The sequence below is a fragment of the Petaurus breviceps genome, unplaced genomic scaffold, assembly GCF_028583685.1.
Source record: "Petaurus breviceps papuanus isolate PSGF00001 unplaced genomic scaffold, PetGlider_PUasm1.0 90977, whole genome shotgun sequence".
Lineage (NCBI taxonomy): Eukaryota > Metazoa > Chordata > Mammalia > Diprotodontia > Petauridae > Petaurus > Petaurus breviceps.
The window spans coordinates 9,558,842-9,585,947 of record NW_027187391.1 but is presented as its reverse complement, the minus strand read 5'-3'; the positions used below and the strand labels follow the sequence as shown (position 1 = coordinate 9,585,947).

The window sequence follows — 27,106 nt, the reverse complement described above, 5'->3', positions numbered from 1 at the left end:
GCGTCCTGAGTCAGCAATAGCCATAATATGAAAAATAAAGCAAGATATTCTTCACAAACAGGATCATAATGGAAATAAGAATATTAAGCACTGATGTTTTTAATTCCCGGGCAATTTCTGCACAGGAGTTGTTGGGGGTGGTGTTTTCTTTTGTTTTGTTTTTTAAATAGATTCAGTGCAACATTTCACAGTACTCTAAAAGCCTGATAATTCACAGGTTGAGGAACTACTGGGAAAAAACATTACTAATTCATTCTATTTTGTCCTGGGTTTGCTTCCCAACATATCCACTGACCTTGCTGTGTACCTCGAGCAAGTTAATTAACCTCTCTGAAGATTAATGGAACAAACTTCCTGAGAAGAAGAAAAGAAAGAAAGAAATTTCATTCTTGTCCTCGGCTCCTCATAATTATTTCTACACTGTGAAGAATAGTCTTCTACTTCAATATTTAAGTGGATTTGCAATTGCATCATAAATTCTCCACCATTGTAGATTGCAAACTCTCCTTCTAACTCCCTTCCCCCAATACCCAAACACATTTCATCTTGCTCATATCCTTCCATAAATCCTCTAGATATTCAACATTCTAGAAATCTTCCTCTTTTTTTCTTTAAATATTTCATGTATAATGTGGTCCTTAGACTATGTATATTTTCTATTTCTTTTGCTATTCTTTTTATGGGCAGTCTTGAGGAAGTCATTTTTTGTCACTTATTGAGTGCGAGTCATTGTTGGTGATATAAATTTGGGCATGTGATGATAAAAGAAAGAATAGAAGGATTTCCCATATTAATTTTTAGGCTTTTGTTCATACCATGAAATGAAGTCATATATATATATATATATATATATATGACTTATATATATATATACAAGATGACTGCATATATGTATAAGATGTATATGTGTGTGTGTGTATATATATATATATATATATATATATATATATATATATATATATATATATATACAAGGAGATATTGGTTTGTTTGTTTGTTTGTAAGTCAAAGTACATTTATGGGAGCGGCTAGGTGGCGCAATGAGTAAAGCACTGGCCCTGGAGTCAGGAGGACCCGAGTTCGGTTCCGGCCTGAGACACTTAACACCCACACAAAAATACTAGCCGTGTAACCTTGGGCAAATTACTTAACCCCAATTGCCCTCCAAAAAAGGCAAAAAAAAAACAACAACAATAGAGTACATTTATGGATGCTGAGACCCTCCCAGCTAAGTCTGTTACAGGGTCAGGAGACCCAGCTCTCCAGTGCTCCTGGGTACTGTGCTGTCATCTTTGGGCTGCTGTCTAACATACTGATCCAACAAGGCAGTCATCTAAAGGGGCTGGTGCTATAGGAAGGAATGGGTCTGAGATGGCAAAAGAGTTAGGCCTCCCCACTTGATCCCCCTGTATCAAAGATTTGCAAGGTAGTTTTGTATAAAACCCTGATAGCTGAGGATGGTGTCATCAATGCAAGCCATCAATGCAAGGACAGGCCTGGTCTTCAAGACTGGAAGGACATCCTTGTCCTTGGATTCTGACCTCACCAGCAGCATGTTATGCTCAACAAAGAGAGGCAACAAGCTTTGGAACTTGGATTCTGCCAGAAATGGCCTCAGGATTTAATTGGCAAGACTTTCACAGAGATGTTGTTGCAATACTTGTGCCTAACAAGGAGTTTTTCCTTAGCACTCAAGGTCATATTCTAACAGACAGAAATTATTCAGGTTTTTTTTTTTTACTGAAAACTTCTGTCACATTCTTCTGGAGCAATTGAATCAAGCCCAGCTCCTCCAAGGTTGACTTGGAAAGGGAGGGCAGACAATATGGAAGAATGGCAGATTTGGGGAAAGGATGGATATATTGGATCGATGCAATCAGCTTCTGTTGCTCAAAGTATATAACTTGAATTGTCATGTGACATGGTATTGGAGTCATGACAAACAGTCTGGATGATGGGCAGTTGGCCAACTCAGGGCCAGAGCCAGTAGCTCAGGTTTTCAACCTCGATCACTGCCATATTCATCAGAGGTCCATACAGGGCCTGGTTAGAGATAGAAGAAACAGAGGATGATGGAGCTCCAGGGTCAGAACCTACTTGCTCCCATTCTGAGTCTTTCCCTTTGGGTCACTTTGAGTTTCCATTCTGCTGAGATCATTTTGTGCATGATGTACAGTCAGATAGCATTGCTAGAAAAATGTTGATATCAAAAAGATGGCAAACAGCTTAGAATCAATGAAGTGTTACACAACTTCCTAAATTCAATCCGGCCCAGTCTGTCACCTACTACCATTCAATTTTTGATCAAGCTCACTATCAATCTGGAGCTCCTTTCAAATGTACCTATATGGACTAAATCCATACGGTATGTTGTTATTTGACTAATGTTTTATTTTTCATACAATTTGGTTTTTCTTATGAATGTTTAAGCCACTCTAAAGAATCTATAATTTTATTAAAGAGACTTAGCAGTATTTCAAGGGTCAATGTAATTAGAATAATGTCATCTGAGAATAGAAATATTTATAGAACTTTAGTATCAAAAAGGAATCCCTCTTCTATTTGTATTATGTGCAAGACATCCTCTATAAAACTGGTTAGCACCCAGATCCATTCAGTAAGCATAAATCTTCATTTTTATCCTTCTGATTGGTTATAATACTCAACTCTTCTTTGAGCAAAATTGAATCTGTCATGGAACCTTGTATAATCACTATATATATATGTGTGTGTGTGTGTGTGTGTGTGTGTGTGTGTGTGTGTGTGTGGGATGCAGCCAAAGCAGTACTTAGGGAAAATTTTGTATCTCTAATTGCTTATATCAATAAAATATTTAAAAAGCAGATCAATGAATTGAGAATAAAAAAAATTTTTGAACTAGAAAAATAATAAATTTAAAATTCCTAATTAAATACCAAATTGGAAATCCTGAAAATCAAAGGAGGGATTAATAAAATTGAAAGTAAGAAAACCATTTAATTAATAAATTAAATTATAAACTGTTCTTAAGATTTATTTAGTATTTTATTTTCCCCAATTACATGTAAAAATAATTAACATTAGTTTTTAAAACTTTGAGCTCCAACTTCTCTCCATTCCTTTCTCCCCACCCCCCTCATTCAGAAGGCAAGCGATTCAATATAGGTTATACATGTGTAGTCATGCAAAACATTTTTCCATATTAGTCATGTTATGAAAGAAAACATAGACCCCCCCCCAAAAAAACCTCAAGAAAAACAAAATAAAAAAAACTATACTTCTCTCTTTATTCAGACACCATCAGTTCTTTATCTAGAGATGAACAGCACCTTTCATCATAACTTTTTGGATCATTATATTTCTGAGAATAGCTAAGTCACTAATAGCTAATCACTTTACAATATTGTTGTTACTTTGTACTAAGTGCATTTCCTTTGCATAAGCTCATGTAAATATTTCCAGGTTATTTTGAGAGCACTCTGCTCATCATTTTTTATAGCACAATAGCATTACATCACAATCATATAGTATAATTTGTTCAGCCTTTCCCTTTTGATAAGCATAGTCCCAATTTCCACCTCTATGCCATCAAAAAAGAACTGCTATATATGTTTCCATACATATAGACCCTTTTCCCTTTTGTTTTTTATCTCTTTTTGGATACAGACCCAGTAGAGTCACTGCTAAGTCAAAGGGTATGTATGATTTTATGGTCCTTTCGGCATAGTTCCAAATTGCTCTAAAGAATGGTTGAATCAGTTCACAACTCCACTAACAGTGCATTAAAGTTTCATTTTTCCCACATCCTCTCCAACACCTGTCATTCTCCTTTTCTGTCCTATTGGCCAAACTAAAAAGTATGAAGTAATACCTCAGAATTGTATCAATTTGCATTCCTCTAATCAATAGTGATTTAGAGCACATTCTCAGAATATGACTATATATAGCTTTGATTACTTCATCTGAAAATTGTTCATATCTCTTGATTTATCAATTGGGGAAAGGTACCTATTTTTATAAATTTGATTCAGTTTTCTATGTATTTGACAAACAAGGTCTTTAGGTCAGAGAAGTTTGCTTCAAATTTTTTTCATACTTATGATTGCTAAATGTAATTCCTTCCATCCAATTCCTCCACCCATTATCTCTCTTCTATTCTCTCTCTTCTTTAAACCTATCTATCCTCAAAAGTGTTTTGTTTCTGACTATCCCCTCCCCTAATCTATTCTCCTTTCTGTCAAACTCCCCCCTTTCTCTTCTCCCTTCCCTTTCTACCTTCCTGTAGGGCAAGATAGATTTCTATACCCAATTGGGTGTGTATGTTATTTCCTCTTCAAGTCAATTCTGATGAGAGTAAGGTTTACTCATCCCCCCCCCAATCTCCCATCTTTTCCTCCACTGTAAAAGCTTTTTCTTGTCTCTTTCATGTGAGATAATTTACCTCCATTCTACTCCTCTCTTTCCCTTTCTCTCAGTGCATTCCTTTCTCACCCTTAATTTTATTTTTTTTAGATATCATCCCTTCATATTCAACTCTCACCTGTGCACTCTGTCTTTATATGCTCCTAACTGCCCTAACAATGAGAAAGTTTTTATGAGTTACAAGCTTCATCTCCCCAGTAGGAATGTAAAGACCTTAAGTATCTTATGATTTTTCTTCACTGTTTACCTTTTTTTGCTGCTCTTGAGTCTTGTATTTGAGGTGATGGAGTTCAAATGTGGTATTCCCACCATTTTAGATCACTATGGAAAGTCTGGAAGATCTATTCCATTCCTTATTTATTTTGTTCTCCTTCTACTTTCATCTGCACACTGCTCATTAGAATATCCAAATTTGCTAAGAGATATATTTGCCCCTTAACTGAGTCTTGTTATTTTTGTGAGTGGATAATGCTAACGATTTTCTATTCTTTCTTCCATAATGACTTGCAGATAAGTTTGTACTCTGAACTGGTATTGACTTTGGTTGCTATATCTTTCTGTTTGATAAGGAGATAAAATGTTTGCTGGCTGATGATATGACTACAGTATTTGTCTACTTCTGATAGGGCCACTACGCTGATAACCAGTAGTCTGTTAAGATATGGTCATTTTCATTTTTTTGTAATGTCATCTGTTCCTTACCAAGTCCTTCCAGTTTTCTTATTGAAGAAAATATTTATAATGTATAAGCATGAAGAGGAAAATATCCTCCAGCAGGCAACAATATGAATTTCATTATACCCCTGTACTGGGTACCTTCCTCTCTAGCCCTCTCTCCAGGCTTTTCAGCTTCCCTTTTAGGGATTGTCTTCTCCCATTAGAATGTAAAGTACTTGAGGTCAGGGAATGTCCTGTTATTGCTTTTATTGATAGTCTTAGTATTTAACACAGTGCCAGGAATATAGTAAGTGTTTAATAAATGCTTGTTGCCTCACAGACATCTAAATAGTTTGTAAGCTTTTTGTCTTTTTCAGTCCTTGATCCCAATGCAAGTATGATCTTGAAAGGTTCATCATAATCTACATAATTCCATTTCTATCATTCCCTATATACATAACCTTGTTTGTACTTCACTACTTACCTACCACTTAAATTGCTTTTTATCTCAGCTACTTAAATGTGAAACATTGTCAACTCAGTTTCTTGAGAGATATTTCCCCATTAGAGTATAGCTTTAATTTTATAATGTCAGTTCATATAAAATTAAGATTCCTTTTACTAATATTAACTTTATGGCCAATTTTGACAATAAATCATTTATTCCATAAAGTGAAAAGGTACCCTTTGGGGCAGCTAGGTGGTGCAGTGAATAGAGCACTGGCCCTGGAGTAAGAACTACCTGAGTACAAATCCGGTCTCAGACACTTAACACTAAACACAAACACTTAACATGGCAAGTCACTAAACCCCAACTGCCCTCCAAAAAGTAAAAAAAAAAAGAAAAGGTACCCATAAAAAATGTGGAAAACAGTCATGCTGTTATAATAGTCTATTTGCAATTTTGTGTTAGAACAGCTATATAAACTCTAAAGAAAAGAGCATATGAACTATGCGGTTGTTCCTAAAGTGAGAAGTTACTACTGTATAAATTGCTTAAATTAGAAGGAGAGTTCTCACTAGGGTGGAGTAATAAGGATTTTGGCCTAGGGCATCGAGATTTAAAGGGTGCTGATTGTTCTTACACCCCATCAGCAACATAGTAACAACTGAGCTTAAAATCTAGTTTTAAAGAATAATTAACTAAAATAGGGAATTCAAGGTACTCTTCAGAGGCTATAGCTAAGGTAAGCCCTTTCCCATTGGAAGTCTAACTGGCTATTAACTCATAATGTCTTGGAGTGTCTGCCCATGGAGATCAGTGTTTACAATCTTTCTCACCCCAACATAGAGTTATGGTCTTGTAGTCTTTCCCTCCAAATAACCTTGTGTTCTCTGGTCTTCACTGCTACCCTACCCCAAAAATCTCAACCAAAAAAAATGACTTAGTGCTTTTATTTGCTGCTTGTCCCATTCACATTGTGGAAAGCTTGTAGTATGACAAAATTATTACTTAGTAACAATGGTTAACATAATTATTATTTAGGTAGAAACTACAGAATTATCTTCATCTTTATAGTAAAATTTAAGCCCTTCTGATTCCACACTCCCATCTGAGATTTTTGCATTAGATATCAAAGTAATAAAAGTCTGACTCATATCACTAAGGGTGGGAGTGGAATGGATAAAACTGATGCAGCATGACCTCTCAATATTGTCCATTTTAGAGTAGAATCCAGAAGGAAAGAGAGAGAAGTAGAAGAGAGCATGCTGATGATGCTACATAGCAACTTAATGAACTAGTCACCACCTATGATGCTGTTGGTCATTATTTTAGCATCCAATGACTCAAAACAGATGGTCTATGCTAGTCTTTTCACTATTAGTTCCAACAATGGATTATCTATATGCCAAGGTTCTGATATTCGTGAAAAGAAGTCAGCTTTATCTAAATTTATAACTAATAAAAGCTAGAATTTATGTAGCATTTTAAGGTTAAAAACTGTTTTACAAATACTATCTCATTGTAGTCTCACAGCAACCCTCGGAGGAAGGTGCTATTATTATTGCCACTTTACAAATGAGGAAATTGAGGCAGGTAGAGGTTAAATCACTTGGCCAAGGTCACAAAGTTGGTCAGCCTCTAAAGCAAAATTTGAATTTATCTTCCAGATTCTGAGTAATAAACTCTATCTGTATCAACCAGCTGCTTATACACAGGAGTCTATCCCTGTAGAAGACTACATCTTACTTTACTCTATGTTCTCACTTATGTAAAGAAACTCAGGGTTTGGCCAGATTTATGCAGTGTTGCATGCAATATGTGGACATAGCACCCCAAAGAACTTTTTGCCCATCTGTTCTTTTCACAAGAGTTTCTTACCCCCAATTAAATCAGTCTTAGCTAGCCAATTTAAAATGCTAATACTCTAGCTCTAGAAAAATACATATATAAGTATAGCATTTTAATGCCAAGTAAAAGCAACTTCCAGGTTCAGAATTATGAGCATAGTAACTCTCCATATATTCAGTAACAAATTAAAGCAAAATATTCACAGAAAAGAGAAAATCAAAATACAGGGTAACTCAGTCATTTAGTAAGTTCTCAATTCAAAAACAAAATACAAAGTCAAAGCACTCCACCCCTGGCTAGTACCTTCATTTAGTCAATCTCAAAGTCTCTCTTCTCAAGTGGAGATTAGTTTCCAATCATAAACAAAGTACATTCATTTGGTCAGTTACAAAGCACAAAAATCAAAGTACTCCACCCCTGGATCACAACTGAATTACAATTTTCATCACTTATCACCAAGCACATTCTCAAAGGGGAAGTAGAGAGCACAAAAGCCATCTACCCCTAAGCCACAACAAGGTTACAAGATCATCATGGCATTCAATGCTCAAGGAGAGGTCTTTGCTTCATCTTGACTCAAGGCAAGTTATCAGCAATCTCTGTTCCTGGGAAGACAAAGTTTAACAAAGCCACAATATACATTGCCAGCATCCTCATCAATTCACTCTCTGCCTGCAGAACAGTCTCAGGACCCCTAAAAACATCAGCAAGACCGTCCTCCAGGATTTCTGTAAACATACAAGAAAATCCTCCTTCAAGGCTTCTGAACCAACAGCAAGGTTCCAGGACCTCTGCAACAACAGCACTGTCCTTTACCAGCAGAAGAATCTGGCAAAATAACATCAAAACAGATAGAAAAAATACCAGCACAACAGTCATGCCTCCTCAGTTCTTGGCAGCTCTGGGTGGCAGTTCTCAAAAGTCCTGGGCAGCTCCAACTAGCCATCAGTAGTCCAGGTGGCTTAAGCTGGCAGTTCTCTCTCTCTCTCAACAACTCTGGCCCTCAGAAATTCTTTCTCTCTCTCTTTTTCTCTGCCTCCATGATGCTGCTCCCAAGAGTTCTTCTGGCCTCTCTCTGCTTTGGCCTCTCTATTCACCTCACCAGATCCTCCCAGTTCAGCCCTCTCTCTCTTCATGTCAACAAATCCATCCCACAAGTGGGATTCACAAGCTCTGGGTTTTAACACTTAACCTAAAAACCAAGCTAATACAAGGAGATCTTTAAATTCCATTACCATACATTGCATGCATGTATGATGTATAAAATAGACAGCATGGTTTAGTGGAAATATAACTTACAGACAGAAGACTAGAGTTTAAATTCAGTACTATCAAAATCCAACCCAGCTGTGTGACTATGAACAAATCAACCACTCTGAGACTATTTCCTCTTCTGTAAAATGGGTCTAACTCACTAGTTGTCAGCTAGGTGGCACAGTAAATACAGTGTTGCACCTGGAGTCAGGAAGACCTGAATTCAAATGCAACCTCAAACATTTATTACATTTATGATCCTGGACAAGTAATTTAACCTGTTTGCCTCATTATCCTCACACTAATCTCCTTCAAAAATTTTTTATACTTATGACTGCTAAATGTATCCCCCTCCATCCTATTTCTACATGCCCATTAATTCTATTCTCTCTCTTCTTTTCCACCCTTAAAAATGTTTTGTTTCTGACTACCTCCCCCAATATGCTCTCCTTCTATTACACACAACCCTTCTCTTCTCCTTTCCCTTCCAACTTTTCTATTGGGCAAGATAGATTTCTGTACCCAATTGAGTATGTACATTATTTCCTCTTTGAGCCAATTTTGGTGAGAGTAACAAGGAGAATAATATCACTTACCTCCCAGGGTTGTGGTAAGGATCAAATGAGATAATAATTGTAAAGTACTTAGCACAGTGCCTAGCACACAGTAAGTAGTTAGGTGTTGTATTAATGTTACCTAAATTCAAATCTGGCTTCAAACATTTTCCAGCTGTGTGACCATGGGCAAATTGCTTAATCCCTGTCTGCTTCAGTTTTCTCATCTGTAAAATAGGGATAATACAGGGTGTCCCTAAAATCCAGACACTTAAGAAATCTCATTAACTATGCATATTTTCAATAAATGAAATGAATGAAATTTTCAACAACATTTTATTTAATTAGCATAAATGAGATTTCATAGGAAGACATAAAATACACATGGGAAATCTCATTAATTGATTAAATTAAATTAATATTAATATGGAAAATAGTCCCCAATAGCTAGTGAAAGCTTTTATTCCATATGAAATTATCATGGTTAAAATTTATGCTAATTAAATAACATGGTGAAAATTTCATTCACTTCATATATTGAAAATATGCAGGTTATATAAAAGCAGGAAATTCTGTGAGCTCCCCAACAACCACTTCAAATACCTATAAAATATGACTCTAAACAAATTTTAGAACTACATAACCCACAAAGTGACAGAGAGAAACAAATCTCCCACTGAAGGCAGCTCAGCAGCCCTTCTTCCCCCCACCCCCACCATGAGCGGCATGTTTTTGGCCTCAGGGCAGCCCTGACCAGCAGTTGTCAGAACAGATTTCAGGAGAATGAATCACCAACAGCTGTGGCAGTTTCCAGACTCCTCAACCCATAAATGCCAAAGAGCAAGTAAAAGGTCAGTCAGGAACTCTGTTGGAAAAGAAGGCCATGGTCCAGCCCCTGACTCCCAGGTGAGAGGTGGCAGAGTCATGGCAGCTGCAGCTGCTGTCCCGCAAGGCTACCTCCAGGGCTCCTGGCCTGCAAATTTTAGGGGGAACAAGAAACCATTCAGAGGGTAATCACTCTTACTTTAACCTGCTTGGATCTGGATTGCTGTCTTGAGTGGAGGTCCTGAGATATATGGCCAGTGGGCCAGAGCTTGTGGGGGCTGCAGAGAGGGCACCTTCCTAATAGCTCTGGCAACTGCAAAAACTCCAGTGATTTGGAACAAAGCTCTCCTCTCTGGAAGAAGAGTTCTACTGTAGCAAAAAGCTCAAAAGTCAAGTAATTGACTGGCAACATGAGCAAACAGAGGAAGCAAAGCAAAGAGAATAATCAAACCTTAGATTCCTTTTTTGGGGACAAAAAGGATCAAAGCATGAAATGGGAGGAATACAACAAAGACAGAACTCCTGCATCAAAAGCTTCCAAGAAATGAACTAGTTACAGGCCATAGAAGAGCTCAAGAAAGATTTTGAAAATCAAGTAAGAGAAGTCAAGGAAAAATTGGGAAGAGAAATGAGAATGATGCAAGAAAATCATGAAAAGTGAGTCAACAACCTGACTGAAGAAAATAACATCTTAAAAAAATAGACTAACTCAAACGGCAAAAGAGGCCAAAAAAGCCAGTGAGGAGAAAAATGCCTTAAAAAGCTGAATTCACCAGATGGAAAAGGAATTTCAAAAGCTCACTGAAGAGAATAATTCCTTCAGAATTAGACTGGAGTAAATGGAAGCTAATGACTTTATGAGAAATTAAGATACTATAAAACAGATCCAAACAAATGAAAAAATAGAAGGCAATGTGCACTATCTCCTTGGAAAAACCATTGACCTGGAAAATGGATCCAGGAGAGATAATTTAAAAATTATTGTACTACCTGAAATCCATGATCAAAAAAGAACCTAGAAATCATCCTTCAAGAAATTCACAAGGAAAATTGCCCTGATATTTTAGAACCAGAGGGCAAAATAGAAATTGAAAGAATTCACCAATCACCTCTTGAAAAAGAAAACTCCTAGAAATATTATAGCCTGGGTGGCTAGGTTGCACAGCGAGTAGATTACCAGCCCTGGAGTCAGGAGGACTTGAGTTCAAATCCGGCCTCATACACTTAACAAAAAAACTAGCCATGTGACCTTGGGCAAGTCACTTAATCCCAATTGCCCTCCAAAAAGCAAAAAAACAAAAAATCACAGCTATATTCCAGCGTTCCCAGGTCAAGGAGAAAATATTACAAGCAGCCAGGAAGGAACAATTTTATTATTGTAGAAACAAAATAAGGATAACACAAGATCTAGCAGCTTCTACATTAAAGGATCAAAGGGCTTGGAATATGATATTCTGGAGGTCAAAGGAGCTAGGACTAAAACCAAGAATCACCTACCCAGCAAAACTTAGTATAATGCTTCAGGGGAAAATATGGTCATTCAATGAAATAGAGGACTTCCAAGCATAGTTGATGAAAAAAAACAGAGTTGAAAAGAAAATTTGACATTCAAATACAAGAGCAAGAGAATCATGAGAAGGTAAACAGAGAAAAGAAATCATAAGGAATTTACTAAAGTTGAACTATTTATATTCCTACATGGAAAAATGATAATTATAACTCATGAGACTTTTCTCAGTATGAGGATAGTTGAAGGGAATATATCTGTATATAAAAAGTATACATACATATATGTTTCTACAGGAGAGTATATATGCATATAAATACATATATGAGTATGTGTATATATGTACATGTATGCATAGACAGAGAGCACAGGATCGGTTGAGTAGGAAGGGATAATATCTGAAAAAATAAAATTAAGAGATGAGAGAGGAATATAATGAGAGAAGATAGGGAGAGAGAGAACAGGGTATATTATCTCATATAAAATAGGCAAGAGAAAACTGTTACAATGGAGGGGAAGAACAGGAAGCCAAAAGGGAATGGGTCAACCTTACTCTCCTTCAATTTGGTTTAATGAGGGTACAACATACACACTAAATTGGTTATCTTACCCTATAGGAAAGTAGGGGGGAAGGGGATAAGAGGGGGGATGATAGAAGGGAGGGCAGATTGGGAGGGGAGGGTAGTTGGAAGCACACTTTTGAAAAGGGACAGGGTCAAAGTCGAAAACAGAATAAGTGGGGGTGGGATAGGATGGAGGGTAATATAGTCTTTCACAATATGCCTACTATGGAAATGTTTTCCATAACTACACATGTACAACCTATATTGAATTGCTTATCTTCCCTGTAGGTGTCAGTGATTGAGGGAAGAAGGGAAAGAATCTGGAAATCAATGTTTTAAAATCAAATGTTAAAAAATATTATTATTATTACTATTTTTACATGCAACTTGGAAATAAGATATACAGGCACTGGGGTATAGAAATCCATCTTGCCCCCCTAGAAAGTCAGAGGGGGGAAGGGGAAGCATATAAGTGAGAACAGATTGGGGGAAGGGGTTATTCAGTAGGATCTCTATTTTGAGGTGGTGGGTAGGGGAAAGATGGGTAGAAAATTTGTAACTCAAAACCTTGTGGAAATGAATATTGAAAACTAAAATAAACAACAACAACAAAAAAGAAATTTCCAGTGCTTGGCAATTTAGAAATAAATGACATAATCAAGGTTTAAAAAAAAATGCTATGTGTCCAGACTTTAGGGACATCTATGTCCAAGGTTTGTTATGATGAGATAATATTTTTAAAGCACTTTGCAAGCCTTAAAGTATCTATATGTGTCTATGTTTATGTGTGTATGTATGTATGTGTATCTGCATATATATGTGTGTGTCCATATGTATATTTCACAAAGTTGTTGAAGAAAATGCCTTATACACCAGCTATAAAGTATTACAAAAAATGTGAGGCATTGTTATTTCAGCATAAAAAATTTATATCTGGACCTTGAAGGACTATAATAATTTTCTTCAGGACTTTAATATGTAAGGAGGTTTAGACATATGTGACCTCAAAGACCAGAACTAGGTGTACAGGAGCAGATATTGACTTAATATAATGAAAAATCTATGTAAAAGTAGAACACAATTCCTCAGATGGTAGTGGGTTCTTATAACTGTAGGTCTTCCATTGTAACCTGGATGATCATTGGTGAGTGATGTTCCCGAGGGAATTCCTGTTCAGGTTGAACAGTAGGTAGATGGACTCCCAGGACCCATCCACCTATGACAATCTGTGGTTCTCTAGTAAGAACAAGAACAAGAAGAGAGAGAAGGAGGAGGAAAGAAGGAAATAAGCATTTATATAGTATTTAATATGTGCCGACACTGCGCTAATTGCTTTTCATAAATATTATCTCATTTGATCTTCATAATAATCCTTTTAAATAAGCACAATTATTATTCTCACTTTAGAGTTAAGTAAACTGAGGTGAAAGTTCTGTGACTTGCCCAGAGTCACACAGTTAATACGTATCTGAGGCCAGATTTAAATTCAAGTCTTTTTTCTGACTCCAGGCCCCCCACTCTGTCCACTGTACCACCAGCTTCCTCAACAATAGCAATAATAATAATAATAATACAAATTTTAAAAATATTCCGAGGTGCCAAGAGTTTAACTCACTTGCTCATAGCTAGTAAGTGGCAAAGTCAGAATTCGAATCTAGGTTTCAAGTCCAATGCACTTTCTTCTACACAACATTTTGCCTCTTGTAGGTGCTCAATAATTTAAGAAATGAATGCAATAGCTTCCTATTTAATCCATCAATATTTCTTTTTTGTACTCCATCCAACATTGAATCAAAAGGGTATCAATATATTCAATTGCTCCTTAGACAGTTTTTATAATAGTTATCTCTTTTGCAGCCTTATAGCTTTTTATAGTCATAATTTTGTAGATTATTTGAAATTAAAAATAGCACAAAGGGCAGCCAGGAGGTGCAATGAATAGAATGCTGGATTTGGAGTCAGGGAGACTCATTCAAATCTGGCCTCAAACACTGACTAGCTATGTGACCCTATGCAAGTCACTTAACTCTGCCTCAGTTTGTTAATCTGTGAAAAGAGTTGGAGAAGGAAATGAAAAATCATTCCAGTATCCTTGCCAAGAAAAGTCCAAATGGAGTCACTAAGAGTCTGAATAGCTGAAATGACTGAACAACAATAACATCAGCATAAAAGGTACTGCCCTCATGCTCTCTTATGACAGAAGAACCTTAGGCTATATAATCTTTCACATCACTAGAAAAATAAATTGAATTCAGTCCTCTTGACATTAGAGCAGCACCAACAATCTTAGAGGGAAGCACACTATAAAGGTTAAAACTTCCCATAGCTCATGGGTTAGGGAGGAAAGGCTGTTAAAATCTCAGTCATGTTTATGCTACTTTTACCCCAGATCGCCTTTTTACATCATGGAAAACTACAGTTAATTATCTTTAGGAAGAATGATTTTCTCAGTTGAGGAAATTCCTCTGTGACTTGAAACTTTAGATGACAAGTAGGATAATTTAAGCTGAAAAAAAATACCATGTTGATGACTTAATAATGGTCTTTGGGTATAGCAAGTATTCACATAGGGTAATACAGAATAAGGTAAATCAGTCTTTTCCATTTTGACTGATGGCAGAACAGAAAAGGTGGGCTCAAACTGGCTAAACATGAGAAAGAATCACCTCTCAACAAGGGTTCTGAAAATTCTGAAGGGAAGACATTGGAACTTCTCTGAGTTTCTTTATAAACAGGGTAATTCCTAGATAATTTAGAAGTGATTATGTTTAGAGTATATTAACCTGTTTTATAGTATGGACCCTTTTGGCAGGCCAGTGAGGCATATGGACCATTTCCTTCTCTAAGTGTAAATTTGTAAAATAAAATATTGGATTATAAAGGAAATTAATAAAGATAGTTATAAAAATATTTTTTAAAAAAAACAATTCAGAGATACCAGGTGAAAAACCTCTGGTCTAAAGAAGGATGGTGGCCTAGATTGAATTCCATTCAAATCAACTCAAATTAAATTCATTAAGCTTTTATTGAATACCTAAACTGCTATGATCATATCACCATGCTTAGGGACTGGAAATTTGAAGGTAGGCAGGACACAAGTTCTTTTTTTCAGAAAGTTACAGTTAAATAAGGGAAAATGAGTGGAGAGGAGATACATGCAAAATTAACTATGAGATAAATGAAAAACAAGACTCAGCCATAGTACCATGGGAAATTTAAGGGGAGAGATCACTTTCAACTGGTGACAGGAAGAAAGGGGATATGGGAACCTTGAAATAAAAGAGGTGCTTTAGCTGATGGAAATTTGTAGTGGTAATGTTTGGGGGGGGGTGGGGAGAGGTAGCATGGATATTAGAGACGAGAGGAACAGAATCATCAAAAATAACCCAGAAGCAGGAAAGGGTAGGTTGACAGACACAAAGTCTATTCCAGTTTCGATGGAACAAGTAGAAGGAAATTAGATGATCTTTCCCAGTTCCTGTTAGTCCCAGGATTCTAAGGTTTGCTATCAGCAAAAATTCAGCATTGGCTTCTTCAGCTAAAGGTAAATAAACCAGTTACCTTTCCAGTTACCACGCAGAGTATTTCAGGATAAGACCTTAAAAATCAATATTTGGTGCACTGAGTTTGCAAAGGGGCCTCTCCCAGGCTTTTCTCTTAAGAGGCACCTGTTATTCACTGTGTGTAAGTTATTAGTCATTTTTTCCCTCCAAGTGTCTGGCAGAGCTGCCAAGTCAAGATGCCATTATTTGCACAGAGCAGATAAAACCAATCATCTCTTTAAAAGTTGTCACTCAATATTCCAGGGTTGCTTTTAGGAAAGTCACTTTGCAGGCTTGCATTTCCTGTTCTCTCTTCTGGTATTTGGCCATCCTGTCTTCTTTCTACAGAAGACTGAATGTTAGCTTCATGCATGTGCATGAACATCTAAAAAGAAGATATTCTGCAGGAAGTATTATCATAAGAGGGGTACTGAGTTTCCTGTCAGTAGGATAACTATTAATAGCATTAACCAACCGCTGCTGTTGGCAATAGAAAAAGAAAAGGGCACGACATAATTTCTCTACTTTCCCTCTAATTTTTCCCATTCTTTTTATAATCTTTTATTTCTATTCTCTCCCTCTACAAGTGATCCTGCCTTTGACTTGTTTAACATAGAATAACTTACAACATGATCTTTCACTGGGAGTCACTTATTAGGTGTATGAACCTGGGCAATTCATCTAACTTCTTTTAGCCTTAATTGAGAGGTAATATAGGAAAGAATTGTACTTGGATTTATGTACTTCAAGTGCATTATACATATATATGTATGTAAGTATGTATGTATTTATATGTATATGTGTGGGAGGTTCCACTTGATTTAAAATTGTGATGTAATCAGAGATACGTGCCATCCAGTGATGAAACACAGCTCTTCATACAGCATGGCATAGTCAATAGGACACAAAGCTTGGAGTCAGTAAGATAGGGGTTCAAATCCTGCCTCCCAAATGGACTTTTGCTTTGGCAAGTTGACAGGGATGGCCTCAAATCTCCCTTTTGATCTGAGTATATGACTCTATGACTTTGTCATTTAACCTGTCTAGGCCTCGGTATCTTCACCTGTAAGATGAAGATGGTTTAACTTAATGACCTCTAATTTTACCTTCCAGATAAAAACTCATAATTCTGTGATCATAAAAACATTCAAAATAAGTAAAATAAAGTTTGTAAATAATTTCATATGCTATCCTTTATGTAAAAATATGATGCTATTAATAAACAATTGCATATGTGTCTTATATACTCCATTAGATTGTAACTCCTATAGTGTTAATGGGATTTAAGATCTTCCCCACCCATGAATAGGTCTCATGTGGAGCCCATTAAGGGAAACTTGCTTAGGGAAGGCTTTCTTGTAGGAAGGCTTTCATACCTTTTGCTAATTTCTAATTAAGCACTGAGTCAACAGGGTTGTGATGCCTTCTGGCTCTGAGAAGTGTATATATATTGTGAGTTCGTATTTTGCTTTGGGGGCTCACTTATGAGAAGAATCTTGTGATTCTCTGGTTGAGATTCTGAGTGGTCATATATTCAGAGTTCCCTGACTGCTCAAATGTAAAAGCTCTCTTGATCCAGGAATATATGTAAAGTGTATAGCTGATTCAGGCAGTCATTGGTCTATTGGTCTTTATTTCTCTGCTTGTGTTTTCTCTGAAGTTCAGGGTGCTGATTTTTCCCCTGAACTAGTGAATGTAATTAAAAAAGACTTTTGACCCCTTAAACAGCTATCTTTCCTAGTAAAGCAGATCTAAGAACCTGTGCCAGCAGCCATCCTGGTTATGTCAGTGTGGTTGTCATTACAACTCTTCACAATCCCAATCATGCCAAAAGTCATGTTACTGTGACCTATGCGTGTGCATAGATAGTAAAGTTGGAAAACTATCCCAAGTCACATGACTCCAAAGTCAACACTTTTGCCATTGTACTGCACTGAGATTATGGTATCATGGGAAAGGTTGTTGGTGATGGTGTTTAGTCAATTAGTAATGTCAACACTTTGTGACCCCGTTTGGGGTTTTCTTGGCAGAGATACTGGAATAGTTTGTTATTTCCTTCTCCAGACAAGAACACTGAGGCAAATAGGGGTAAGTGACTCACCCAGGGTCACATAACTAGTAAGTGTCTGAGGGTGGATTTTAACTCAGGTTCTCCTGACTCCACAGCCAGAACTCTCTCCACTGCACCACCTAGCTACCCCCTCCAGAAAGAAAGAATTTTTTTTCAGTTCTGTGTATGCAATGTACTAAATGGCCACTGAGGTCCCTTCAAAGTATCAAATTCTAGAACTATCACTAATTAGCTCTGTAATATTGGGCAAATCATTGGCCTTCATTCCCTCCTCTCAAAAAGAGCTTGGATTAGATGATCTGTAAAGTCCTTTCTAATGCTAGCATTATATGAGTCCATTGATTCTAAAATTCAATGTCTATTAGTAGTAATATGGGATGTTTATATATTGGGGGCTCAGGGATCAGAGGACAAATTTAAAATTTATCTCTAGTCATTCTTTGTTGTCACAGCTCTTGGATATATGTCTATGAAGAGACCCCTAGGCCATAGATGGCATAGAAGGGTCTTATGATGTGTTGATATTTATGATTTGATTGCTTTTATAAACAATGAGGATGACCAGAGATCACCTAGCCTTGATTAAAAAAAAAGAGACCAATGAGTAATTTTAATAAAAATAAGTATAAATAGGGGGCAGCTAGGTGACACAGTGAATAGAGCACTGACCCTGGAGTCAGGAGGACCTGAGCTCAAATCTGGCCTCAGACTCTTGACACATTTGCTAGCTGTGTGACCTTGGGCAAGTCACTTAACCCCAATTGCCCTGCCTTCTCCCCTCAAAAACAGCAACAAAAACAGAATAAAAATAAGCATGAATAATTATATGTACGCATATGTATATATGTACAAATATAAATTTCCTTATGCTAAAGCATTATTTCCTGACAAAAAATAATACAAGTAGTAAAATACACATGTATACAATGAATATACAAGAAATTCATTGATGACACAATTAGCAGGAAATCTACTCTCTATTCATTTATTTATTTTGAATAAATGCTAGAGTTTACAGATAAGCTTTTTCTCAAAATTTAAACTAGGTTAATTTAACAGAAGAGGCAAGAAGATATTTCCTTAACCAGCGACCAAATAAGCCCAAAGATTCTTAGTTATTTGGGGGTTAAAATTGGGAGGACTGAAGTAGAGGCACTGATGTTTTCCCCAAGGTAGATTATCTGTTCTTTCATTGCTCAACGGTGTAGGAAAAGATGGAAGAGAACAGATATTTCATATGTGCGTGTATATGTACATATATACACACATATTATACATACACCTACTATGTGCTGGCAACTGTGCAGAGGATATGAGTACAAATAATGAAATAATCCCTATTAGCAAGGGCTTTACGTTGTAATGGGAGAGACAGTAAATATATACATGAGCATTTCTATACATATATATGCACCTGCATACATTCATACATACATACTTAGCATAAACATAAAGACAAAATACAAATATAGTCATTATATACATAAGTTGCATATATGTGTAGATAGATAGTTATAGATAGATCAATAGATAATCAATAGATCAACAGATAGATAGATAGATGCACACAATCCACATACAAATATTGCTAGATTACACTCCCATCCCTCCTCTGTCTCTAAGACTGCCTAGCTCTCTTCAAAGCCCAATTCAAGAGGCACATCTTATTTTAGACATTTCCTGATACCTTTCCCTAGCAGTTAGCATCCTCTGGACATTAACACATTATGTATTTACTTATATATGTAATGTCATGCATTCCCCCTTACCCCTTTCCTTAGAATACTATCTTGAGGGTAAAGACTGTTTTGGCTTTTGTCTTTGCATCTCCACTATCTAGCAGAGAATCTAGCACGTAGCAAATACTTCATAAATGGTTGTTAATTGACCGGTTTATTAATTCTTTAGACCTCCATTTCTTCCTTTGAAAAAATGAATGTACTAGGCTGGAAGACTGCCAAAGTAATAGGATTTAGAGTTAGGATGGACTTTATTTAGTCCAACCCCTTAATTTTATAAATGAGGCAAATGAGACTCACAAAGAATGTTGATTAATTTAAATTCAACAGATATTTGTTAAGCACCTTTTAAAAACAAGTAAGTCATCATACCAAACATGCACCTGTTACTATTTACTTAATCACCAAAACTTTGGAATTGATTGTCTACCTAGGGTTCGAATAGTACATATGCAAAATTGCCCTCCTGATGACCAGGCATATAACTGGGTGCACCCAAGATGATAGTTGCCTAATTTATTTCTTTTTGTGGTGATGACACCAAAAGGAGTTGGTCTTTGGTATAGTGCAGCAAACCATGGGTGGTCTTTTGGTCTTTCCCAGCTCTGTGATGGTAGCAGAAAGAGGGGTGCTGAACTACCTAAAAAAGAAGAGATAGCTTATTGCTTGTTCTCTTGTTTCACCTTTCCTGTGTGGCAAGTAGTACTCTGCCTCTAGACTTACTTTGCAGGGAAAGTAGGAATGTTCCATCCCAAACAGTACATTGACTGAACTAGGAGAGCTTGTGCTTGGGCCCTTAGACACTTTTCTACTTTGTGTTTCATTTCCTGCATGGGTAATCAAACATTATTCTTTAGGTAGCCATGTGCAAGTTTGGAAGTTACCCCATTAGTTCAGGAAATCTAGGAGTCATCGCCCCCTTAAGGGATGCCCCCTGGATTCAAGAAAAGCATTTTTCTTAGAGAAGAGCACTACAGATGAGAGGAGGAATTTGAGACCCTGGCCTCGATTGCCAGAAGACAATAACTTTGAGAGACAAGGATGCAAAGTTGAGGTGAAATAAACACTGTCTAAGTAGTGATCCTACAAATTGCTTTATGTTTTTAAATATCAGCTTCTTGTGAAAGTGCAATAGTAGTTATGTTATAGTATTAAATTCTGTTGTAAGTTGTTCTGTAAATGCATGTTTGTGAGTGTCTTTGATGTTTCAGCATTGCTTTTGTGAGCAATATATTCATAGCTGTCCCATACTACTGATGCTGCTGCTATTTCTACTACCACCACTACTACTACTATTAATAATAATAATAGCATTTATAAAGGCCTTTAAAGTTGGCAAAGTGCTTTACAAATATCTCATTTTGTTCTCATAAGAAATAGGTACTATAACTATGCCCATTTTATAGAACAGGAAATTGAAGCAGAAAGAAGTTAAGTGATTTGCCCAGTCACACAGTTAGTAAGTATCTAAGACTGAATTTGGAACTCAAGTTTTCCTCACTTTAAGCCTAGCTGCCTCTTATACGTGATAACACCTGGTTCATATTGCATATTGAATATCTTTTACTCTCCACGTTGGGGAAGCTTAGACATGAGCTGAAACTGAAGCTTTTAATACTGCATTCCTTGGATGCTGGGTTGGAGGTTTGATTGATCAAAAAATATGAAAAAAGAAGTCTAGCTCCCTGCTTATTAGAATCCAGACTTCTCCAAGGTCTTGACCTGTCCTGGACCAGTGTAGATGTCTCCAGAGCAAAAGGGCTTCTTGGGGAGAAGGAGTGAGTACAGTTTCCCAGCCCTCTGTGCCCAACAGTATCTTAAAGTGTTAGAATAATAAGCTTTTTAAATCATTCCAAATCTCTTTCTTACAGTTATTTCATGATACAGTTCAATATCTCCTCTAATAATCCTCTCAACTATTTTGACTGCAGTTTCTCCCTCCCTTCTCTGAATGTCTATTGCTTTAGTAACTCCTCAAAAGCACCCAATCTGAGATCCATAAGATGCCTCCCAGTCTAAGTTCCAGTTACTTCATCAAGGTCCTCCTTTGGTGCCTGACACTACTACAAAGTAACCTTCATCAGCCACTCTTGAAATCCTTTCCCTTGACTTCTCTCAGAGTTACTGAACATGGGCAACCACAGACTCAAATGTCACATTCCCGTGGTCTGTGGTGTTCTGATCCTCTATCCGCAGCAAACCTTCTACACTGGCCTGTAGGATTGGGATTGGGGTGGGGGTATTTTGTTTGATTGTTTTAAGTGAAGATAGATACAACCATTTACCACCAGCCTTTGTGGGGATATGGGAGCAGGGAGAGGAGAAGTAAAGAAATATGGTCAATAATTGTATCTTTTTATTATCCATGAATGCTCCCAGAATACTTCTCTCAGAATCTTCCACAAACCACAATTATGTGCAGGATGGAAAAGAGAGAAATATGCTACAGAAAAGCATGTCAATTTAATAAAGTGACTTGGTGCCTAGTACAGCATAGTCATTTTTTGTTTTCCATGTTTCAGAAGCAGAAAATCTTAAAGAGGGGTTGGGGTGGGATAATAATTTTAATCAAGTGCCATTGGATTAAGCCCACAATTTATGTTAGACATAATCTCTCAGATCAGCTACCTTCTCTTGGGGGCTGGTATGTTTTATATTCAGCTCAGTTTCCTATTATTGGTTGTTGGCTCATTGACTAGCATGGAAACCAAGGAGCCCTTGTCTATTTCCATTTCATTTTAAGACCCAGATATAAAAAAAAAAGAATGATGAAAAGGGAAAGATAGTAAAGAAAAACAGGAAAATTCCTTTAACTCAAAAGAAAACCTAAAGTAAATTCACAGGAACTTGGTCCATGATAAACTTTTCTTATATTTCAACATCAAGCCTAACTTGTAGCCAATGTGAAGGAGCTGCTTTCAGCAATCCTTAGGTTTGGCAATTATCTGTCTTTCTCCAATTCTACCTGTGGATTTCTGATGTGATCATAAGATTCCTTTTCCATATGCCATGCCCATGTGATAATGGATCAAAAACTGTGAGTTTTAGCAATAAAAAAATAGGAGAAACAACTCTTACAAAAATAGTTACCTTAGTGTTGGAAATGATCCTTGAGGTCACTAGTCTCCTGCCCAATTCAGGAATAACTTCTACTGTGCCTAGTTGAACATTTCCTGTAAAAGAGAACTCACTATCTAGCCAATTTCATGGTTGGATAGCTAATTGTTAAAAAGTTTATCCCTTTATTGAACTATATTCTGACCCTATTTCTCCAAGCTTTAAAGCAATAGAAGATTAAATAAAATTAAACATTGATGTAATATTTGAAATCCTACACATACTGGAGCCAGTCATACCAACTCATAAGGGCCAATGTTAAATTTTTCAGTGTGATCATTTATACCTCAGAAATTGACAAATATTACAACGTCTTGAATTGTTGTTTTATTGATTGTCTAGACTTAAGAAGTGATAGAGAAAATTCAAAGCAAACTGAAAAATGTGTCTTGGGTACTTTGTTATTGGTGGCAATGTTTATTTTGTTTTAAAGGGAGTTGGTTGTTAAATATTTGCCTGAGTATAGAGGAAAGAATGCTAGACTTAGAGTCAGGAGAGAATTGGATTTGAATCTTGCCTCTGACACTTACTAGCTATGTGAACAAAGGGAATTCACTTAATTTATTTGAGTCTGAACTCCCTCATCAGGATAATTCACATAAACTCTCTGAGATTCATTTTCTTTGTTTATAAAATAATAGGGCTAGATTACATGATATCTAAGTCCCTTCCACCTTATAATCTGTTTTCCTAGTTCAAAGATCTTGGCTCTTAAGGAAGAAGATGAAAGCAAAATAGTAACTGAAGACTTGTTTTCTTTCTATTATCTGTTAATATTACCTTAACCCCAAACAGTGGGCTTAATCCTTCCTGATTCATCTCACTCCAAACATAGCTGAGAAAACCTCTCTTGTTGTCCTTAGCATTTTTTACCCACCTTAGCTGATTCTGGTCTTTAGCCTTCCTGAAATTGTTCGTACTGGTTTTTCTCATTTGTTTTTATTATGCTTCTCCAGAGTGACACCAAAGAAAGGGTTTTAGAGGCTGGGAGGCTGACTTCAGATATTTACTCTGCCATTTACTAGCAATGTGACCTTGGGAAAGTCTTTCTATCTCTATATTAGTTTTTTTTTCATTTGTAAAATTAAGGTCTTTTTAAAGATGACCTCTAATGTCTCTTCCAAATCTAGTCTCTGATACTGTTGTAGCCTGCCACTCTAGGGAAGCTTTCCCTATATTCTCACTAGCATTGACAGTCCAGATTCCCACAGGATGACTTTCTACTTTTTCCCTTTGGGTTCAAGGGGTAACTCTGAGGAGTTGAGGCTCATCACTCATGAACTTCCATCCAATATTGATTAATCCACTAACATCTCTCCAATATCAATTTGCTAGTAGACATCAATTAACTCTTACAAAGTGATATTTAATGAAAAGGTATAGCAAGGATCAAAGTACAAAAAACAATGGGTGGCACACCCCCACCTTTTCCCATATCATTGGTCACTGGAGAGAATGTTCTCAAATTTAAATTGTTTTGTATAAAAATTCTATTATTCCATCACCAGCCTGACAACAGGTGCATTTCCTGACTTTAATAACTTATTTCTTTTACTTTATATCCCAGCCAAATTTACTTCTGGGTGTAGTATGGCCAGTGGATAAGTTGATTCCTCGCTTTCAGGGCATGGTGTCTCTACTGCAGGGTCAAGTCAGAGTTGGCCTGGGTCAAAGAGGTTTTTTCTCAGCTCTGGCTCCTTACCAGACTCAGCTACTGTGGCTTTCAGCAGACTATGTTTCTATCTCCGTAGCTATACTCCTAATAATTCTTCTGATTTTTCAGAGCCCACAAGGTCATAACTTGGTTTGTTTCATCTCTTGATATTCATTATGTTAAGATTGGGAAAGAATAAATACCAGAAGCAAAAGAAACAAAGGCACCATGCTTTCAAAGGTGGTAGAAGTGAGGAAACAGAGCTGCAGACTCCCTTATCCAGAGGGAAGCTGGAGGATTGAGAGCTAGAGATTGTGCAATCAAACCTTTTGCATGTATCTTTAGTTCTGGCTCAGCAGTCAATTGGCTTTTTGCTGTCACCATACAGTAAGCTGACAGAAAACAGTTAGAGGACACAAGAACATGGTCTGAAGCAAGGTAAGGAGACTTTCATTATTCATGCCCTAGAAATAGACTCACTAAGTGTCCACTGAGGTCTGAAGCAGGCAAAATAATTGCACGTACTCCACAGACTGGGGCATCAGCCATTACCCTAAGATCCATGTCTTTAAAATTAAACTTGCAGAGAAACTGCCTATACAGTTTCATGCACTTCTTTCTATGTAACCCTTTTCCCCTCCTCACTGGGATTATTCATGATCAGATAGTCATAGTTTCCACTTTTAAGACATCAATTTCATTTCACGCCTAATTCCCTTTTAGAGTCTCAGGCCATGAGTTGTATCTATCTGTTTGGTAAATTTTTCTTAAAGGTAAAAAAGGCATTAAGCATCACTGAGAAAAACTCAGGGGAGGAGATAGCTTCTCCTGCTTTTCATTTTTCTTAATAAATATTTGAAATCTCTTCCCATCAAGCAAAGAGCTGATAAATCTCAGGTGGATGCCCAAAGAGAAAGATTAAAATTAATTGTTTATGGAAAAAATATCCATGGGGAATTCACTGAAGATCATTTGTAAAATGAAAATTAAAATGGCCCAGTAATTTTAGGAGGGATTAAAATGAAACTAGAGAGAAGCCAAAAGAAGAAAAGACTGAGGTTGTGACTGGAATGAGTTTAACTTGATACAATTACACCTTTTAACCTTGCAGAATTAGTGTTGTACTCTCTACTTGTGGCACATTACTTTTATCTTATTAGTCAAACTTTAAGAACTTTGCTCCACATTTTAGAAAGAAAGAAATCATTAAATAAAATTTTTACAAAGGAGAGGTGACATAATATCATTCTGACTGAAGCTAGAATTTGATTTAATCGAGTTTTATTGCCATCATTTTAGGTTTATGTTTTGCATTACAGTCATTTCTGAACATGCTCCCTCCCTCCTTACTGGAATTAAATCATGCCCTGTTATGAAGAAATAAAATAGCTTAAAAAAACAACCAAAATAGTTTCAGCATCACATATTTATAACTCAAAGGGACTTTAGAAGTCATCTAGACCAATCTTTTCATTTTACAGATGGGGAAACAAGCCCAGAGGGATTGTGTCACACATGTAAGTAGCAGAGATAGGATATGTCTCCAGGTCCAAATCCAATTCAACTTCCTTTTCTGTATCTTTTCAGTTATATTGTTATTTTCAATCATATGTATATATATATATTTATATATATATATATACACATAGATAGAGTTCTTCTCAGCCTACTTTTTTTAAACTTTGTATCAGTTCATAACACATTTCCTTATGTTGTTTTGAATACCTCATGTTCATGATTTCAAACTGTCCAGCAATATTTCATCACCTAAATATGCCACAGTTAATTCGTCCATTTTACATTCTATGGGTACCCACATTGTTTCCAGGTGCCTTACACCATTTTTACTCTTCTACCAGTGATTATTATTAGGTGCCATCCTCAAAGAATATGAAATGTCATATCACCGGGTGCACATGAGATTTCATCTTTCTACATTTTTTGCCACTTAAAGTTCTTTACCATTGAAAAATTTGAATGCAAATTAAAAGCAAGGAAGATTATTATAGCCTTTTTTATTTCCTCCACTGACTGCTGTGTGAGGGCCAGTCACTGAACTTCCTTGTGTTGCTCAGTTTCTCCTTCTATAAAATGGGGCCAGATGCATGTATCTTTTTCTACTTCATCATAAAATTATAAACAGAGAAATTGTAGGAACATTAGAAGTCATCTATTATTATACCTCTCCCCAATACTAGTCAATTTTATGTTACAGACTTGGAATTTTTTTTCCAAAAAATTAATAGAAAGTAATGAAATAAAATGGCAGTATTACATGCATTATTTCAGAAATGCAAAACTGAAGTCATGTACATTATGGATTTGAATGTATATCACTCCAGAAAATATTTTGTGAATTTTTATAAAGTGGAAATAAAGAGTTAATATTCTATTCATTTCCACAGAAAAATACTATATAAATTCAAAGGTTTTATATTTTCATTTTATTTGAGTGGAAATGTTTTCCCTCAAAAAAATGTCAATTAAAAAAAGAGTAATTGGGGCTTTATATAGTCTTCCTTTTGAAATGTGTTTACATCATAACAAATGTATGATTTATTTCCAAATACCACACAATGCATGAATAATTTTATGTTTTGAATGGATCTCTCCATGGCTTGCTACAGGCAGAACATGTTCTTTGCCAAAGACAAAATTATTACAAAAATGGAATGACCACCTGATAGTGATAAGTCAGAATCAGTAAATACTTCAGATTGGCAAAGCAAAGAAAAGCTTCTAAGATGTCAGAAGACCTTTTTTTCAGCTCAGAGGAAATCTCTTTCATTTATATTGACAAACCTTCACCCTACACTTTGTGGGTAAAGAATAACAGAAAGGCAAGAAGACAGAAAAAAGAATAGCTCCCCAACATATGATCCATGGTGCCTACAAATCAACTCATAATCTCTGACTTGGAGAGATCTGG

The 27,106-nt window shown here is 36.4% G+C and overlaps 1 protein-coding gene and 1 pseudogene across 1 annotated transcript in view; one reads left to right on the top strand and one right to left on the bottom strand.

Annotated features, from left to right (window-relative positions):
* Nucleotides 1-27,106, top strand: part of PDE7B (phosphodiesterase 7B) — a 475,247-nt gene that overhangs the window by 63,377 nt on the left and 384,764 nt on the right. The gene's annotated exons all lie outside the window — the stretch shown is intronic.
* LOC138153136 (large ribosomal subunit protein uL10m-like) lies at nucleotides 962-2,167 on the bottom strand (annotated as a pseudogene).